Here is a 20,380-nt window from a genome sequence, read left to right as displayed (position 1 = left end):
AGTCAAGTAGAACAGGGAAATGGAGAGTATGGGTTCCTAACAGAGGAAGATAAATGCACACACCCAAGGGTGCAAGAATCACTACTACACATTTGAAGAACTGGAAGAGATTTATATGGGACACTGGAGATTTATATGTTCAAGACAGAGTGACAAAAGCCAAGGCCAGAGGAGATGAGAGATCATGGAGGAACGCCTGCAAGCTACTTTAAAGCAGTGGCAAATAAGCTTTCAGACAAGCAACTGATAAGCCGATTGCAGCAGCAGAAAGTTTGCTCTGGAATGGAGTACAGCTGAAAGTAGTGGCGGGCATCATCTGCATGACAGAAGACTGATAGAGGCAGAGAGGGGACTTGTGTTCCAACAACACATCTGAAGAGACAGGAGTTACAGGGTCAACTCTTCTCAGATCCACAAGGTTGAGAAATACCAGATGCCAATTTTCAGACAGAGTGAAGATCTACAGAAATTCCTGCAGCCTCTGAGAGAATGACAGCTAAAAAGGTGGTTGCCATTGCAGAACTGTGGGGGAGTGAGGCAGAATTCAAGTGGAGCCTTAGAAGCACCTCTGAGCTAGATGACCATCTCAAGTTAAAGTGGAGGTATGCAGATAAGGATCACAGAGGAGGAGAAGCTATGCATGCATTGTGGGAACGAGACTAAAAGTCCATGTCAGTATCCCCAGAAAATCCATTGCTGAGAGCTGAGTGGGACATTTACAAGGTAAATTACCCAAATCTATGGAGAGTGACTGCTGTTTGCTTTAAAAAAAAAAAAAAAAAAAAAAAAAAAAAGAGTGGAAATGGGCTCTGAGCTTCAGTGGAGGCTTATTTGTGTGCTAGAATAATGAGAGGAAAACAAACCTTATTAGTGCTTCATTAATCCTCTGGACATACAGCAGAGGCACTGTAAACGTCACCTTATAAATAAGGTGGGTATGAGGACCAAACATGAAATATGCATCTTCAGCAGAGAAGATGATGCTATCATCATCCCCAAAGGAGTGGAAATTACCTCTTAGTGGAGAGCGGCAAAGTAATCTTAATTCTTACAGTGCTTTCTGCCTCTGAAGAACGTCATTTACAGAGTTATAATTTAGGTATTCAAACTTCATGAGGGAAGGGACCATAACTGGGGTGGGGGAAGTTGTTCAATAAAAGCTCCTTTGGAGTCTTTTTGGATAAAAAGACTGAGAAATGCTGCTCTAGAATACTCACAATCCTAGAGTGTGCTGTGGAAAGCCTGAAACTAAACCTTGCTAGGATCTTCAGAAGAATCAATATGTAAATTTGGGGCACTCAGAGCTTTCCAGAAACCATTCTACCAAAGCATAAATTAACCAGAGTTCAAGCTGATAGGTGCTTTGTTTTTGTTTGTTTGTTTGTTTTGTTATTTTTTTTTTTGAGACAGGGTTTCTCTGTATAGCCTTGGCTATCCAGGAACTCACTCTGTAGACCAGGCTGGTCACAAACTCACAGATCCACCTACCTCTAGAGCCTCCAGAGTGCTGGGACTAAAGGTGTGTACCACTATGACTGACTAATCAGCCAATATTTTAACTACTTTTAAAATGACTGTACATATGCATGCATGACCCCCCCCAGGCACACGCACAGTGGCACATGCACACAGATCTCAGCAATATTCTATATCATACTAGGCAAAATCAATACAAATGCTACCATGTTTTTTCAGTTAAATAATCAACATAAACCAATTATGAAGGTAATATTGTTTGATTTAATGAATAAAATTGTGAAAATAGCTACTGTAAATATGTTGACAGCATTAAAAATGTGTTTGAAGAATAGAAAATAGAGTCTTAATTACTGAACAAGTGAAAGAAGATTCTTATAAACAAAAAAGAATCAAATCTAAATTATGAGAAAGAAAAATACAGAGACAAAAGAACTTAACAAATCTGAGAGATATTCGAGAGAGAGAGAGAGTATTCAAAGATGACAAGTGTAGATGGAGAACAAAGTAAATGGGGAATCCCAAAGATTTACAAGAAATGATAGCATTATAAATGGGATTGGTAACTCTGCAGGAAAAACAGGTTGACATTGTTGCAAAATGCAAAACATGGGATCACAATGTGGAGATTGTAAGGGATCAGGTAATAAAATGACCAGAAAAATTAAGTCTAGATAATTTGTATAACTGATTTTGTTGTTAAGTAGGGAACATATTTTTCACACACACACAAAACAAAACAAATAAGGATCAAAAAAAACAAAATTAAAAAAAAACCTATGGATAGGATAGACTCTAAAAGAGTTGAAACAGAAGATAATATTATATGAAATGGAAGACTGGACTTAGTGTAATGAGTCCTATACTATGCTGAATTAAATACAAGTATAGGCACATGAAATAATGTAAAAAAAATGTAGGGCTTAGTCTGTTCTTCCACAATTTAACTTCAGATTTAGAAGACAATACTCTTGAGCTAGTCATATATCCAATATTGCAACAAGTAAATTAGATAATAAACTTAAATTGAAGAAATTCTTATTTAGAATTAAAATTTTCAAGTTTTTAGTCCTTAGTAGAATCAATTGTGTTTGGGCTTTTAGTAAGGCAGAAAATTATGGTGGGCAGTGTAAAATAAGCAAAGCTGGAAGGAAACCAAGTGATAAGAGGATGGGTCCCCCAATTCCCTCCCAGGATCTACCCCAATGAACTAATTTTCCCACCTCCAAAAGCTTCACTACCTCCCAAAAGCACCGTCAGATGGCAATGATTGCTTTAAAACATCAGCCTCTGAAAGATATTTAAGATCCAAAGCATCACAGCCCCTGCCCACCACCCATGAAACAGGTCCAAGTCTCAATTCTTAGAACAGAGGGATCATTGCTGCAATTTAAAAAAAAATGCAGATTATCAGATAAAGAATTCAAAATCCTTGCTCCTCTATAACTTGGTGAGCTCTATTCACAGCACGAATATGACCTGGCGTAAGGCAGTTGGTGTCAATAAATAAAACCATGACATTCTGCATTGTACTACTGCTCATGAATTAACACTTTTCAATTTATATTCAACTCTCATTTTTAATGTATGCCTTCCAATATTTTAAAAATTAGTCTTCACCATGAACACCGTACCTCAAATTCAACTTCATTTGAAATGAGTGAAACATTTCTTATGTGGAAATGTCCCTTGAACTTAGCTCCTCCTCCTTGATGGCCTCCATATACTTGTATATCATTCTCAAGATCAAATTCATCTTCTCTAGCCACAGGCAAGCCATATGTTTTCTCTGCAATGTTAACAAAACACCCAGGCAGAAAAGGCACTTGAAAATGTAACAAGTGGAACAAAAGTTGACAGACACAGGCTGGAAAACACATACCTGGCTTCAAATAACAGAATCACTGGTTCAGAACTAGGGACTTAAAAATTCCACAGGTCAACTAAGCATAAAATTCCACTGGTTGGAAATAAACTTTAAGTCTAAAGATTTGGGCAGCAAAGATCATGACTTAAAGCAGGGTGCAGGTAACACAGACTGGATCACTAGATGGCCAAAAGCTTTACTTCCATCCACAATGCTGCCACTTATGTGAGGGTAATCATTTCAGACCATTTTTTTCTGGAACCAAATACTATGTATATACAATTGTCTACTTGTCATCTCCAACTACATGTTACATAGTTACTTTTAATTCAAGATTTCCATGTCTGAATATCTGAATATTTAAGGAACATAAGTACAAATAGTGTGGCTTCTAAATAAGAGTGTTTTCGAATATGCCAAATTGTAAATGATATTTTGACATTCCAAGCATCACCATTACATTTTCCAAACAGTGTTAAATACACAAATAATGAAACAAAAAAATGTTTCCATAGTTTGTCAGGCATACACAATGCCGTTTATGGATCAGAAACCACTCACATAATCTGTCTAGTCCTTGAATCTTGACTTTTAACCCTACTGTAGCCTAACTAACTATATGATACCCATAAGTAGATGGCAGTCTTTTCATTTATCACAAAGCCTTTGGTATCATTATATTTTGAATAGTAAATGTTTCCCACAGGCACTTGCTGAGTGCTAGAGCACTATTATGGAAGGTTCTAGAAACTTTAGGGTTGGACCTAGCAAAAGAAAAAAGGACACAAGGTCTAGTTCTCAGAGACTGTGCTTTCTGTGCTGCTCTGAGTAAAGAAGTTCCCCTTCATGCTCTCCTGATACTCCACTTCACCATGGACACAGAAGACTAGAGTCAAGTGACTATACGCAGAGTCTTCTGAAATCTGCAAGTCAACCTTTCTTCATTTGAAGTTGGCAGTGTCAGGTGTCATAACACCAATACAATGGAACCAGCACAGTGACTAAATAGTTCACACACACAAGACAGATGGTTCTTAAATTTTTCAGACAGGAATAAGGGAAAGAATTTATAGAGCAACCTATCTTTTGTTTTAAAATTTCCTTTACTGCAAATGGTAAAAGTATAAGGCAACTTGGAACAAGCTGCCTGCATTACTGAGAAAACAAGTTATCTCAGTAGATTAAGGCATTTGCTGCAAAAGCCTGATGACCCAAGTTCCAGCCCTGGAACCCAAGAAAAGACAGAAGAAGAGACCCGACTGTACAAAATTGACTTTGATATTCATACACAGGCCATGGGTGCATATACATATAAACACACATCAATAAGAATAGCATTTTAATGTTTTACATATAAGTAGGAAAAGAAACATTGATTTCTGGGTCTATATGTCTCTTAAAATGCAAAATGACTAAACCAAGTTATCGTATAAAGTATTCATTTCCTCATTTGTTAAGTCATTCATTCACTCACTAACCATTTACTGAGCATCAACCATTTGCCAAGTGTTATAATCTATACAGAATTTTATGAACTAAAAAAATAAAATATATGTAATGGAAGTACCTGGGAAATTACCATATTGTTTGAAAGATAATAATAATATATATAGTCCAACTTGTGAGGTAATAGATATTTAATAGTGTCTTTGCCAGTAGAAGACATGTGTTCATGGCAGGTTTTTCTACAAAGTCGCTGTTAACTGAGCTGAGAATCCATTTCATGGAAATAGAAGGTTGAGTTTATAGGAGTCTTTTGTCCCAACATTTTTATATCATCTTGTTTTACGAGGGCTTTTTAAAAGACACCATATATAATACTTATTGACTCATTAATGCTGTGCTCACAGCCAACAGCACCATCTCTCAAGTATAAAGGAAGCCAGCAGAACACAAACACTTCTACATAAGGAAAATAGACCATACACAGCACTACACTTGGGACCATTTCAGATAATGCAATTACCAAGAACAAACACAGAATACAGGGGTAAATGATACTAAGCACACACTGAATATACTTGTTCATAGCTCAGAAGAAGGAAGAAGGAGGGGAAAGAAAGGCACACGTGCATGGGAGGTAGAAGGAAGAAGAAGATAAAATTTGTTGGTATTGAACTTGGTTTTGCCATTTACTAGCTGGCAATCTTGGAAAATTACTTAAAGACTGTCTCAGTTTACCTATTTCTGAAATAAAGATATTATTATTACTTATTATTACTACTGCATTGCTTATATTCAAGATTAAGAGTCTTAACTACACACACACACAAGCACTAGTTGTGTTAGCTAACAACAAAATAAACAAAGTAAACAATGGAGCATTATCTTAAACTCTCAGACTTTAAAACTGTGTGAGTGGCCCAGGCTGTGCACTCAAGAACTACAGCTTTTGTTTGTCTTTCTCTTCTGACTTTCCCCCCACTCCTTTCTGCATGAGGCAGAAGACTGTTCTCTGCCTCACACCCTCTGCTCTTTCCTTTCCTTGCCAGACACCGTCAGAGGCCTATCAAGGACACCAGATGTTCCTTCCTTAGAGAGTTTGCCACCTAGAAGTGGAGTTTGCACTGGAGCTGAGTTGCTGTCCTAGTTAGGGTTTCCATTACTGTGAAGAAACACCATGAACAAAGCAGCTTGGGGAAGAAAGGGTTTATTTGGCTTTCACTTCTAGATTGCCATTCATCATCAAAGGAAATCAGGACAGGAACTCAAACAAGGCAGGAACCTAGAGGCAGGAGCCAATACAGAGGGATGCTGCTTACTGGCTTGCTTTACATAGCTTGCTCATCCTGCTTTCTTATAGAACCCAGGATCACCAGCCCAGGGATGGCAACACCCACCATGGACTGTGCCCTCCTCCACTGATCACTAATTTAAAAAAAATGTTCTACCTGTTTTCACACAGTCCAATCTTATTGAGCCATTTTCTCAGTTAAGGTTCCCTCCTTTCAGATGACACTATCTCGTGTCAAGTTGACATAAAACTAACCAGGATAATTGCTCTGGTAACATTCCCTTCAATGTAGGCCTAGCCAATGTTGAATGGCCAATTCTCCCTGCTGCCTGGGCCAAAGTGACTGTTCGCAGGAAGACATGCCCATTCAATAACCATTCAGGCCTGCACAGCAGTCTCTTTTCAAGTCAGAGATGGAGCTTACAGTATATGTAGCCATTGTAGACTTCAGTATTTAATAGTAACTGGAAAGAGATGCTGGAGACAATGTCAAGAAATGCAATGCAGATGAGGAACTGGTAATGAAATTGCTGGGACTTTCTCGGAGTGAGCCTCCTGGGTGCACATCCAAGCTGAAGCATATGGAGAATAATTAGGACCCAAGACAATGAGGAGAAGAGATGAGGACAATTACTACTGTGCAAACATAAAGGTCCTTCACTTTTGCTTGGGCAAAGGATGAGATCAGTGACATTAAAGGCAACCTGGGATGGCAAGGATTTAGCTGGCAAAATGAAAACCCCATCCTGTCAAACTCTTCAGGGCCATTGTTGCCAAGGAACACACTTACATGGCCAAAAGCATCTTATTCCTAGCATCTTACCAGTGTTATGTGGGTGGCACATTTGGGGGCTGGCAACAGCCCTGTCTCAGATCTCCTCAGAGCTTCTTCATCTTTTGGTCAGGACAAGTGTCCCTTTATCTTGGATTTTATGGTGCAAGCTTCTTGGTAGCTGCATTTAAACTTCCACTGCAGGAGAAAAAATGTTTGGGCAACACACTAATCTCATTGAAAAAGATTATTCAGGATGTAAAAAACACTACTTTTTCGATTCAACACATCTACCCGCCACAAACTACTTTGATCACTGCATCAACCATTAGGGCTCTATCTAACCATATCTGTCTCCCGTTTTAAGAACAAATATTATCCCTTTCAAGCAACTATGTTGCAAGCTTCATGCTGAACTCTCTCTGGATGGCATTTTATGAGATCCTCCCTAAACCACTGGGAGCCCCATGTTGTAATACATCTCCATGCTATAGTAAAGGAAGCTAAGGAAAATAATTAGCAAGAAATAATCTGGAAAACAGTAGCAGGCTGAACATCCAATCAACTCCACACTTCTCATCCGTAGCCTTCCACTGCATCAGATATACTTAAGTTTGCACAGTCTGCTCTCAATGGGATACAAATACAAAATGGCTTAGTTTTCCTCAATCTCTGAACCAGCTGTGCTATGCTGAATCCTGTCTAGAAGCCACCATTCTACATGGCTTTGAGTGGGCAGAAAGCTCCCAGGGGAATGGAAATGAACACCAAGCTTTTGAACACCTACTCACAACTGAAACAATATCTTCTTTCCCCCTTTTTATGTCTTTTTTATTATTGAAGGTAGATTTTCTCATACAATTTATCCTGTATAAAGGAACCACATTGTCTTTATCCATACTTCTGCTGAAAGATGTCTAGGTTGTTTATAGTTTTCAGTTATTATGAATAAAGTTGCATTGGGAATGCTGGGGAGCAAGTGTTCTTGTGGTAGCAGGGAATTTTCTTTGGGTATATGCCCAAGAATGGTATAGCTGAGTCTCGAGATAGATTGATTCCCAAATTTCGGAGGAAGTACCATATAAATTTCCATAGTGACTGTACAAGTTTGCACTCACACCAGCAATAAAAGAGTGTTCTCCTTGATCCACACTCTTAGAAACATGAGATGTCACTTATATTACTGATCTTACCAATTCAAACAGGTATAAGATGAAATCTCAAAGTAGTTTGATTAGCATTTTCCTGATGGCTAAGGATGTTGAATATTTCTTTGAAAGTTTCTCAGTTGCTTGGAATTCCTCTTTTGGGAATTCTCTGTTTATATCTGAACCCTTCTTTTAATTTTTTTTCATCTTACATTCTTGTCCCATTTCCTCACCTTTCCCCCGATTCACTCCTCAGAAGGGGTAAAAAGCCTCCCCTGGGGAGTCAATAAAGTCTGGTATACTAAGTTGAGGCAGGACCAAGCCCCTCTCACCTGTATCAAGACTGAGTAAGGTATCTCCCCACAGGGAATGAGCTCCAAAAAGCCAATTCATGCACTTGGGAAAAGTCCTGGTTCTTCTGCCAGGGGCCTTCCCGACAGATAAAGCCACATAACTGTCAACCACATTGAGAGGGCTTAGTTCACTCCCATGCAGGATCCCCAGCTGTCATTCCAAAGTCCATGAGCTCCCACTAGCTCAAGTCAGCTATCCTGGACTTTTGGTTATATGAAGTACTGTTTTTTGGAGGTCTGTGAAGAATTGTGTTGGGATTTTCATGGGGATTGCATTAAATCTATAGATTGCTTTTGGTAAGATTGCCATTTTTACTATGTTGATCCTCCCTATCCATGAGTATGGGAGATTGTTCCATTTTCTGATAACTTCTTCAATTTTTTTTTTCTTTAAAGACTTAAAGTCTGTTTTAAGCAGGCCATTTGTTTATTTCCAGCTGTTTGGCAGCTCAGACCCAAAATAATCGCACAGAAACTATATTATTTAAAACATTGCTTAGCCCATTAGCTCTAGCTTCTTATTGGCTAATTCTTACATACAAATTTAACCCATTTCTAGTAATCTGTGTATTGCCACGTGGCTGTGGCTTACCGGGAAAAGTTCCAGCATCTATCTCTGATGGGGCTACATGGCTTCTCTCTGATTCTGCCTTCTTTCTCCCAGCATTCAGTTTAGTTTTCCCCACCTACCTAAGTTCTGCCCTATTAGTCCAAGCCAGTTTCTTTATTGATTAACCAATAAAAGCAACACATAGACAGAAGGACTTCCCACACCAAAAGTCCTTGTAATACAGGTCTTTAACGTGTATATTGAGCCATCCCTGTATCTCCGGGATGATGCCTACTTGATCATGGTAGATGGTATTGCTCTTGGATTTGGTTTGCAAGTATTTTGTTGAGTTTTTTTTTTGCATCTATGTTCATAAGGGAAATTGTCTGTAATTCTTTATTGAGTTGTTATGCAGTTTGGGTATCAAGGTAATTGTGGCCTCGTAAAATAAATCAGGCAGTGTTCCTTTTGTTTCTATTTGGTAAAATAATTTAAGGAGTATTTCCATTAACTCTTCTTTAAAAGTATGGCAGAATTTTGTGGTAAAACCATCTGGCTCTTGGCTTTTGTTGTTAGGGGAATTTTTTTTAATTATTCTCTCATATGATACATTCTGACTGCAGTTTCCCCTCACTTCACTCCTCATAGCTCCCCCTCTAACCTTCCCTTTCCCCAAGAACCAATCCTTCTCTGTTTCTCTTCAGAAAAGAACCAGCCTCCCAGGAATATTAACCAAACATGGCATAACAAGTTACAATAAGAGTAGGTACAATCCCTCATATCAAGGATGGATGATGCAAGCCAGTAGAAGGTAAAAGGTCCCAAGAGTAGGCATACGAGTTAGAGACAACTCCCACTCTGGTTGTGAGAATTTTAATGACTGCTTCCAATTCACTAGGAATAGACATATGTCTATTTAAATTGTTTATGTTATCTTGATTTATCTTTGGTAATTGGTACCTATTGAGAATATCGTTTATTTCTTTCAGAATTTCAAATTATGAGTATGTAGTATCCTTTCCAAATGCTTTAAATTAATTTTTGCCTTAAGTTTATTTTGATAGGTATTAAAATTGTTACTCCAACTTGATTCTTAGCTTCATTTGCTTGATAGATCCAACCATTGACTGTGAGGTAATATCTGTCCTTTATGTTGAGGTGTATTTCTTGGATGCAGTAAAAGGACAAATCCTATTTACTCATTCATTCTGTTAGTCTGTGTCTTTTTACTAGGTAATCAAGCCCACTGATATTGGGAGGTATCAATAACCAACAATTGTTGATTTCTGTTATTTTGTTGTTGTTAGTGGTAGTGGTGTTAAGCTGTGTGTTTCCCTTCTTTTGGATTTGCTGGTGTGAGATTGTTTATTTCCTGTATTTTGATGGGTGGAGTTAAGCTCCTTACAGTGGAATTTTTCCTTTTAGAATCTTCTGTAAGGCTGGATTTGTAGATATCCATTTTTGAAGTTTAGAATTGACTTCATTGTAGAATATCTTATTTTCTCCACTTTGCTGGAATAGTTGTCTGGGTTGGCACCTGTGGTCTCTTAGAATCTGTAACACATCTGTCCAGGCTCTTCTGGAAGTCTCCTCTGAGAAGTGGGGTGTAATTCTAATAGGTCTGCCTTTATATACTACGTGGATTTTTCCCTTGCAGCTTTTAATATCCTTTCTTTGTTCTGTATGTTTAGAGTTTTTATTTTTATTTGGGGAGGGGATTTCTTTTTAGTCCAGGCTTCTCTAATTCCCACAGTTCAGAGAGTCTGAGCAAGAACTACAGCATTGTTAAAGTCAGGCAGACATTTCACTCTGCACTGGACATGTCTACCTTGTCACAGCTCAGAGTTGAAAAGTGAGGTTAACAGAGCACCTGGAATAAGAGCAAAATGCCAGCTTTCTTCAAAGGATGTGTCATATACTGATAGGAAATGCTAACAACTCTTTTTAGGGCCAATGAGAGTAGGGGCATGAACTAGCAAAAGGAGATTGTCTGACCTAAACTTGGCACATAAGAAAACACGTAACACAGACTGAATAACAAATCACATATGCAAGTCATATTTTCAGAAGCTGAGACAATACAGTGAAGATGGAAGAAAAAGTTAAAATTGAATGCACAGAAAACCCCAACAGCAAGTACATGTTTTCTCTCTAAACTTTAAATTGTGTGTGTGTGAGAGAGGAAGGGAGACAGACAGAGACAAGAGACAGAGACAGAGTCTTGAAACTAAGTAGACTATAAAAAGAGAAGGAAATGGAATAATTGGTGACATGAAATCACACAGGTGGGTGAGCAAGAGAACCAGTAGGGGGCAGGGACAAGGGGAGAGAAGAAGCAAGGGATGAAATTAGGACAAAAACATACGGATGGAAATACCACATAAAACCCATTACTTTGTATACCAACTTTCAGAAATCATTTAAAAAGACAACCTCCCTAGAGAAACCCTACGTTATAGGAATACTTCTTATAGCCTACAAGCATCTCTAATTTGTGTATGGTTTATACAAACCTTGTAAAAATAGATAATCCAGTTAAAAATGTGCTGCATTTTAATAGGACATTTTAAGGAGGATGTATTTGTTTATGTGTGTGGTCTGTCTGAAAGGATATGTGGAGTTGAGAGGTCAACCTCAGGTGTCACTCCTCAGGAACACTATTTACCTTTTTTGGTGAGACAGTGTTTCTCACTGTAACCCAGGGCTCTTCCTTTAGGCTACACTGACTGACCAGCAAGACCCAGGAAACCTCTCTGCTTCCCCAGTGCTGAGGTCACGAGGGTATGCACCATGCTCAGCTTTTTAACATGGGTTCTAGGAATTAAAATCAGGTCCCCTTCATGGAAAGCATTTTACTCACTGAGCCATCTCTCCAGTCCTGTGATGACTATTTTTAGGCAGGAAACTAATTGCATAAGGTACACAAAAAGGGGAAAACAGGGAGAAAAGAGTGGCATTCAAATAATATTTCCATAAAAAGGATAAAGGGGGGGCACCTAAACTAAGCAAACAGTTCGGAAAAACATATGGGAAGAGAAAGGATAAAGAAACTTAAGTGATAGAGCACAGCAATGGGAATGAGCTATGAATGAATTGTCATAAACAGAATAGAAAACCACCATGAAATGATGATCGTGTTAAAGATATTCACAGACGGGCTCAAACACTGGTCAAAATTATGGGAGGGTCATAAAAGATCCAAAAGAGGAACAAGACCAGAATAAAATGCAAATAAGAAAATAGAAATGCGCTACGGTTGTAGCTCAGTGGTAGAGTACCTGTCTAGAATGCACAAAGCCGTGGGTTCAATTCCTAGCACTGCAAAAACAAACAAACATCAGCAATGTTAAGAAAATTATAAATTATTACAGTAAAATAAATATGAAAAACACTATAGCAAAAAATATACACATAGAAATTAGAAAACAGAAATCACATATATGCAGGATTAGGAGCCCCAAAGAAGAGAGCAGAGCAAAGGGGTGTTTAACCTGTTGATTTCCTTCTCCCTAGCAAAAACTCCTCAAGAAAATAGTATTAATTTATAGTCAATAAAGTGATGAAATATGAATGTGGCTGGTAAAAGCATTTTTGAGCATGTAGGAACCCAAAAACTTCTGTGACATTAAACAACTTTGTTGCTACATATTTAACAAACCCAGATAGTATAATTACCACACAGGTCATATGGTGAACGTGCACGTGTGTGTGTGTGTGTGTGTGTGTGTGTGTGTGTGTGTGTGTGTGTAATAGCCTATTACTCACATGGTTCTGATAAATACAATAACATGATATTAATAAACCATAGGAACAATAAACATATGCAATAAACAAGATATGTGAGACTGCCACCAACACAGTATGACATATTATCTTACAACAAGCTTTCTTTCATAAGTAGAGGTATGCTACAATTTAATGATAAAAGTATAGTGTAATAAATACATATAGAAACAATGTGACTACTATTATATTATTCTTGTCAGGTGTCATACGCTGTACATCACTGCACAGGCTATACTTCCGTATGACTGGCAGCACAGGAAGCCTGTTTATACCAGCTCCACGCAAAACATGTGAGTAATGCATTGCTTTATGATATAATGATGGCTACAAGGCCAGTCAACAATAGGAATTTTCAGCTCCATAATAATAATAATATGAGACCCCTATCATATCTGTAGCAAATCACTGGGTCAAAACATTATTATTAAGTACATGACAGTAATTATAAAGAATTAATGTAACTAAGACCAAAATAAGTAGTGATTATGGTAACAAAATATAATAAATTCTTTAGGAGCTCTAACATGTAGTGTTCTGTAATTAACCAAAGTAGATGAATAGCTACAGACAGTCAATACTTCTGAGAGAGAGAGAGAATCAGTTTTCCCTAGGGATCGGCTCCTTGATAGACTACCCAACCCCTAGTGTCAGACCCAAAGACATGCTCATCTGAGCAGCATTAAACAGACTCATTATATTATACATACATACATGCATACTTAGATATGTAACAATAATAGAATTAAGAAGAGATTATGAACTGAAAGGTAGTGAGGGGGACACAGGAGAAGTTGGAAGACCTAAGATATAGATAGAAATGCTATAAATGCAGTTCTCATGTATGAAATCCTCAAAAAAAATTACTTTTAAAAATTGAGCTAAGGAAAGAGGTGAGAAAGCTGCTTGGTGTGTCTGTGCCACATATATCCCTGACCTTGCTCACAGAGGCACATATAACAAGAAAAGCAACATAACCCAACCTTCCAGCTTCTTTATTGACAAAACTATGAGGAGACCTACGAGTTGCATTATGGAACTTCGGTCCCATAGAGTACTCACTGGTTAATATCTACATGTCTTGGTGGATCTTTATCACTTTATATTAACTGGGTTTTGTAAGAATATATGATTGTTTCTCTGCTCTTAAGAAGAACTACAAGAAGAAAGTAGGGTGGCATTTTCCTCTGTCTCTGGATACAGCTACATCTAAGTTTTGCCTGTAAGTGCAAACAGAAAAGAAAGAACTATGAAGATAAAAGGCTATGTGCTGAGGGTGGCAATACAGGAATGTGAGAATGTAAAAGCCTTTATTCAATTTCTTTTATAGTCTTAATTTCTCCAACAAATACACACTGCACGTCTAGTCTTCCTAGGACGTCCCAAACTCAGCCCTAAACAATATTTGTGGTTTCAATTTTCAGTGTGACTATGATCTATAAAAGAGGCCAAAGCAAAAAAAAAAAGACAAAAATCCAATGGTTCTCTTTTTAAAGATCTTTAAATTATTTTTGTTCTAAACAAATCCATTCCTAAACATCAAAAGGGTTTTCCATTCCTTCACTTCCAAAGATAAACTCTTTTTCAAGTTACTTCCTATTTTACCCAAAACAAAACAAAGATAAACTCTTTTTCAAAGTTACTTCCTATTTTACCCAAAACAAAACAAATATAAAATTCTCAAAGTTTTATGGGAGATAATACATCAGAGTATTAAGGGAGTGCCTCATGTCTCTTTTAAGAAGAAAGGGGGAGTTTGTTCATGTTTTGTGTGAGTCTCTTTCCTCTGTAGAACAACTGCAACAAGTGCTAACCTGAATGTGTGCACCTGGATGGAGTGCTGACGGCTCTTTATCTAGAGCAGTGGTTCCCAACCTTCCTAGAGCTATGACCCTGTAATACAGTTCTACATGTGTGGTGGCCCCAACCATAAGATTACTTCTTTGCTACTTCATAACTATAATTTTGCTACAGTGATCACATGATCCACAGAATGAGATCCACTCATCTAGCATGGGGATGTATTTGATCACAATCTAGAATAGAATCTTCATGAAGACATGAATGTCAAGTTTTCTCTCTCTCTTGCAGTTTTTGTGGTTTTGTTTAAACACAAATAAAACATGTATGCAAATCATCTACCACTCATCTTCTTTGCTGCATAGCCTGGTATTGGGTTTGGTGATGTTGATGACCAGCTGTGCTGTCTTACTTGTAATAATTTCCATTTCTTGGAGGAAACATTGTGCAAAGTCAGCACAGTAATATCCATTGCACAACAGCAGCTCCTCCAGATCCTTGACATTGTGAACCAGAAACTTCCAGAAGCTGCTAGGCAGCAAATGCTTGGTTTTCTTGTTGCTCCCATAAGCAATGTTGGGCATTAGGGTCTGGCCCTTGAATCTTCTCTGCATCCTGCTCTCAGTACCTCTGGGTTTTCTCCAGTTTCACCTAATTTTGTCATATCAGTCTGACTGGTGCCTGATGAACTTCTTGGTCCTCTTTTGTACAATCTTCACCTTCACCAGAGGTTGGAGGGCAGCCATGATGCTGCAAAAGATATGGTGGCAACCTTACAGGGTTCATCGTGCAAGTCTAGTTCTCTTCATTGCTGCATCCTCAGTACCAAGAACAGCACCAGGCATGTTGTAGGTGCCATAGCCACTGCACAGTGCCTGACAGGACAGTGTACAGTCCCCAAGGATACCCGTTGTGTGACTTTGTTTGAACGGTGAATCCCCGTGAAGGCATAAAGTATCTGCTAACTACTGCTCTGTGTTCTGTGATAAAGGCACTTTCATGAATGGCAGAAGTCCATAAAGCTTTAATTTTGCCTTTATTGTTTCATTTTTGGTACACAGTAAGCTAATACTAAACACTGTATAAAGACACCCTCTTCTGTTCCACCTAAACCTTAAGAACCCTTTAAAACTTGAGACTAATATGCTTCTTTGTCCATCCAGGAAGCTATTAGTGAAATCAAGATAAACAATTTCTAACTGTCCCAAGTTTTCCATTTTTTTCCCTCAACTTTAAACACATGAAAATAGTTTTTCAAAGAAATTCTACAGGAAAATGAAAAGAAAACTAGAATAATTTTAAAAAAGTTGAATCTTTCTGTACTCTGTAGGTACAAAGCAAGAAAATGCTGGCAAGAGTGTTCTTTTTTTCCTATATCATTTGGAAATGAGCTGCAGATTCTTCATGAGTCTTCATTCATCCCAAACACGGGGATGGCTTAGAGGAATATTCTTTGAAAGGGCACTAAACCAAGCTTCAAGCTGGTAAGTTCCTTGTTACAGTTGCCAAATCTTAACTAGGCCATTTCTCTTTCTTCTGTTCTGTATAATCCACGTGGCTTTGACAATACAATGGCCGATACTGTAGTAAAGCTACTGATCCCAAGAGAGGGTGTTCTTCTCGGCAAGTTAAGAACTGAAGAGGACTATGAAAGCCACTCTATGCTATAGCTTCATATAATTTACAGCAGGGCATTAGGCATACTGAAAAAGGAGAACCATGCCTGTGGTCTTAGACATGTTTACACGTGCTCTCCATACACATGCACAAATAATCGCACATTTGTGTATGCACTCCAATTTTATGTCCTTACACTTTATTGTTAATAGTTTTAGCCCCTGTGGTACTAGGTACAAAGAAGGATTTCAGGATAAGTATTTATAAGCCAGTGTGTCAATAGTTGACAAAAGATTTAAAAGGTAGCTTCAGGGAAGGAAATTGCACCTAATCTCACTGCATAGGTTTCTTTTCTATTGTCAGATTTTGGAGGTTTTATTATTATGTGACAGGGATTCAACCTAGGACCTCACACATGCGAGGCAAGTTCTTTGTCATTGAGCTACACCTTCAACCTTATTACAGTTTTATCTCAAAACCATTGTTGGCTGACACACATAAAAATGCAAAGATACTTCATGAATCCTCTCTGAAGTTTTCCCCAGGGTAAAATCTTGTGATACTATAATATAATATGCTGAGTAGGATGCTGCCATTGAGACAGGCAGAATACAAAATATTCAAGTGTCACAAAGAACCCCCCATGGTGCTCTCTTAGAGTTATGTTTACCCACCCCCTTATTCCACCACAACTTCTTAAGTCCTGACAGCCACATTCTGTTTCCTATTTTTATAATTTTAACATGTTAAAATGTAGTGCACACAGCATTGTATACATAATCTCTGAAGGTTAGCTTTTTTAAGTCAGCAGAATTCCCTTGAAATTATTACCTATATAATCTGCTTTTCTTATTTCTGACGATTGGCCCAGATATACCTATGTCATTGTAATTTTATCTGTCTTGTTTCCAGAATTTGGCTATTACAAATACTACTGCAATAAACATGGAATATAAGGCTTTCATTTGAATTTAAATCTTGGTCTGAGGATATAACTTGATTGTACAACCAGTTTTCTAATATGTGTGAGTTTCCAGACTTGATCCCCAAAACCACAAGAAGAAAGGGAGGGAGGGAGAAAATGAGGGCGGGAGGGGAGAAGGAAGGAAGGGACAGAGGAAGCAAGGGAGGAAGGAAGCAAAAGTAGGATTGCAACTCTATTAGAATGGCTCTATGATTGTAAGCCAGTGTGCAGGAGATCCACACTTTCCAAGAATTCTCCTGTTCTGGTCACCGTACCTATACTTCCTGCCTGGCTACTGGCCAATCAGCATTTAATTAAAGCAATACAAGTGACAAATCCTTACAAGGTACAAGACCATTGTCCCACAGCAAAACCCTTGCTTTGCACTTTTTAAAATCAATAGTAGAGAAACTAAACAGGGAGGAGAAAATGTGGCAGGCATTTCAGAAGGTACAAAAGCTGATAGAGGGATAGGGAATATAGCCAGTGTTGCAGGCATGTAGGAAAATACCATTATTTAATCAAAGGAACTGGAAAGCCTTAAACATGTTTTAAAGCTCCAGTTTGCTTTAGTTTTAGGAACAATGTGGGATTATACAAATGAAGAAAAAAAAGCATCAAGCCAATTCTTAAAACGAAGCTACCTAGCCTGACCAACATGGCCCAGACATCCTATTCTTAGCAGACGTCAGGTTATGGCCTGTGACTAGCCAATGCGTATTCTCATTTTCCAGTTTGCTTTTCTTTTCTTTTGCTTTGACTTTTATCTTTAAGGTAATCCTCCCCTTACTCCTGCCCTGATCCATTTGACCCTCTTCAGAACTATAACAAACCATCCTCTCTATAGTAGGTATGGTCTCACTACACCTGAGTAAAAAATTAAACACACTATTTAAAGGGTGTGGGTGTCACAGATAGAAGCTGCTTTCATGAGAATGACTAAGGTGTGAATTCTGTCCATCACGTACTGGAGGTTCATATTCAGGGTATAAAGCAGCAAGACAGGCTAAACCACGATATGGAAACTACAGTAACAGAGATCAGCCCATAGTAAACACCTTGGACTCTGAACTGTTCAGAGCCGTACACAATCATATCAGCCACCACTGTCCCAGGAAGCCCTTCATATGTCTTGGCCAAATCAACCCCCTGATCTGTTGACTTCTCTCTCCTACCCCTTCCATCACTCTTCATACATTTCACAATCACCTTTAAACACCATTTCCAGGATGATTTTCTTGATCGTCACTCTCTCCTTGCATCTTTTTCTATGATGTCCTTGCCCCCTATATTTATCTCCTTCAACATATTTCACAGCCTCAATTTAAATTACCAAGGTTATGTTACTGACAAAGTTTATCAAGGGAAAGGTTATCATACGGAGAATCTGCCACTTTGTTAACTCTTAAAGTGAACTGTGTTGATCATCCTTATCATCCACCCACCGCTCAGCACCTGTGGCATAGAGCTACCAGCTGGGTCTTGGCTGAATGAAGAGCCTTAGCCTTCAGTCCATCACCCATCTCTTCAAACCATCACTTCAGAGTCAGATTAACCCACAACAGCAATTGGTGGCTAATGACTCTAACAATGTTTTCATTAGCATCTTAAAATCCTTCTGCTTTCCTTCTTAACCCCTTTGCTTTCCTCAGAACAATACTGAATTTTCTTTGTGTATGCTCCAGGGTGTACAAATGTTACCACCAATGGTCAAATCATCATGCCAAACATTTCTGCTATAAACTCAGTGCTGGCCCCAGCTGTATCCTCTGTATTGCTGGGCAACCCTTATATTTATCTTCAGTTGACACCTATCAGATTCCCCTACAGCAGCTGCTACAGAATTCTTCCAGTTTCTTTAAGCTCCAAATCCTACCCCTTTTCTCCCCCAGGCTCAGAAAAAGCTCCCCTCTTTTACAATTTTACGATCATGAGATGGTTTGAAGCTTTTTTCTCCTCAGAGCTTTTCTAGTCTCACCCCCATCTATACACTGCTTCTCAGCTCTCACCCGGTAAAGGAAATGCCTATCAGGCATTCCGAAGCCAAATTTTTGCAGCAAATATTGGACATCCCCCTTATCTTTGCTCCTTTCCTATATCACACAGGAATTGTGAACCTTGTCAGTCCAAACAGCATTTTGTGGTTCACTGGTGTGTGTGAAGTAGTTATACAATCCCACTTAAAAGACAGCCTAGTATAAATATAGTAGTTTACAAAGAGTATATTATTTAATACTGGTGACAATCATTGATACTTTTATTATTATATTATATATTTTATTGATTAGGAAATAGATGCAAGGGGAATAAGAAAGCTTACTCAAGGACACAGAAGTTGGGTTTGCGTCCCTCCCATTAATATATTACAAGTTTTCCAAAGATGAAACAAAAGCTTTCTTGATTTTTGTCCCATGTTCTGCTCTCTCTGTACTCACTGCTGTTCCCATCACAGATACTTATTGAGCATTTCTATCAACAAGGATAGGACTACATGTATACCACACATAACTGTCACTGATGTCTAGAAATGTTTGCTGAAGTGTTGAAAAATGAATTTTGTTTTTAAATATTTAAAATACCTGTTTTAAATATTTTTTAAAAAGTATTTAAACTGGGTGGTGGTGGTGGCACATGCCTTTAATTCCAGCACTCGGAAGGCAGAGGCAGGTGGCTCTCTAAGACTTTGAAATCAGCCTGGTCTATAAAATGAGTTTCATGACAGCCAGAGCTACACAGAGAAACTCTGTCTTATAAAAACAAATATATATTACTATATGTATATATATATTATATCAGTACTCAGTTTCTCTCTTTTTCTCAGAGGCAATCATTTTCTAAAACACTGCTAGCACAAATAATTCAAAATGCAAAGAAATTAAAGCTCTGGAGTGTTCTTTGGTTTGAAAAGTACTTTTTGCCTGGGTGTTTTTCTTCAGTTACCTAACTTGGCTCTTTGACCCACAACTTGACACAGTTTCCACAGCTCTCAAGAGCTTTCTTTGTCTGAATAAAGACAAGATCAAGTCCAGAGAGGAAGAACCCACAGCAGCTTCAACTGAAATTGCTTCCATTACAGAGGCCAAGACTGGCACTGAGGCTTCTGGGGAAGCAAACATTTCTCCCATTGACAAGAGTTTAATTGGACATTTTTGAGAATCCAGTGTCATGTATGCAGATGCAAATGTTTGAAAAGTTGTTCACAGTGTAGTCTGTGCCAGAGAGGCCCCAATGCCAAGCCAGCAAACAGCCTCTCACTTACTCTGCTGGACTCAGTTTCTAAAGGCATTTCAGTGCTCTCTGGGGCTTGTAAATTTCC

At 38.4% G+C, this 20,380-nt stretch overlaps 1 protein-coding gene and 2 pseudogenes across 2 annotated transcripts in view; all 3 read right to left on the bottom strand.

The window, feature by feature from the left end:
- The window catches only part of LOC126513887 (POU domain, class 5, transcription factor 1-like), a 467,898-nt pseudogene that overhangs the window by 189,952 nt on the left and 257,566 nt on the right, over positions 1–20,380 (bottom strand).
- Cpq (carboxypeptidase Q) overlaps positions 1–20,380 on the bottom strand; it is a 331,662-nt gene that overhangs the window by 303,431 nt on the left and 7,851 nt on the right. The gene's annotated exons all lie outside the window — the stretch shown is intronic.
- Positions 14,822–15,229, bottom strand: LOC126513070 (60S ribosomal protein L32-like; annotated as a pseudogene).

This window comes from Alexandromys fortis, unplaced genomic scaffold, assembly GCF_014885135.2.
Source record: "Alexandromys fortis isolate MF-2015 unplaced genomic scaffold, M_Fortis_MF-2015_v1.1 scaffold_17, whole genome shotgun sequence".
In the NCBI taxonomy this organism is placed as follows: Eukaryota; Metazoa; Chordata; class Mammalia; order Rodentia; family Cricetidae; genus Alexandromys; species Alexandromys fortis.
The sequence above is the reverse complement of the archived record's forward strand: the minus strand, read 5'-3'. Positions and strand labels throughout refer to the sequence as shown.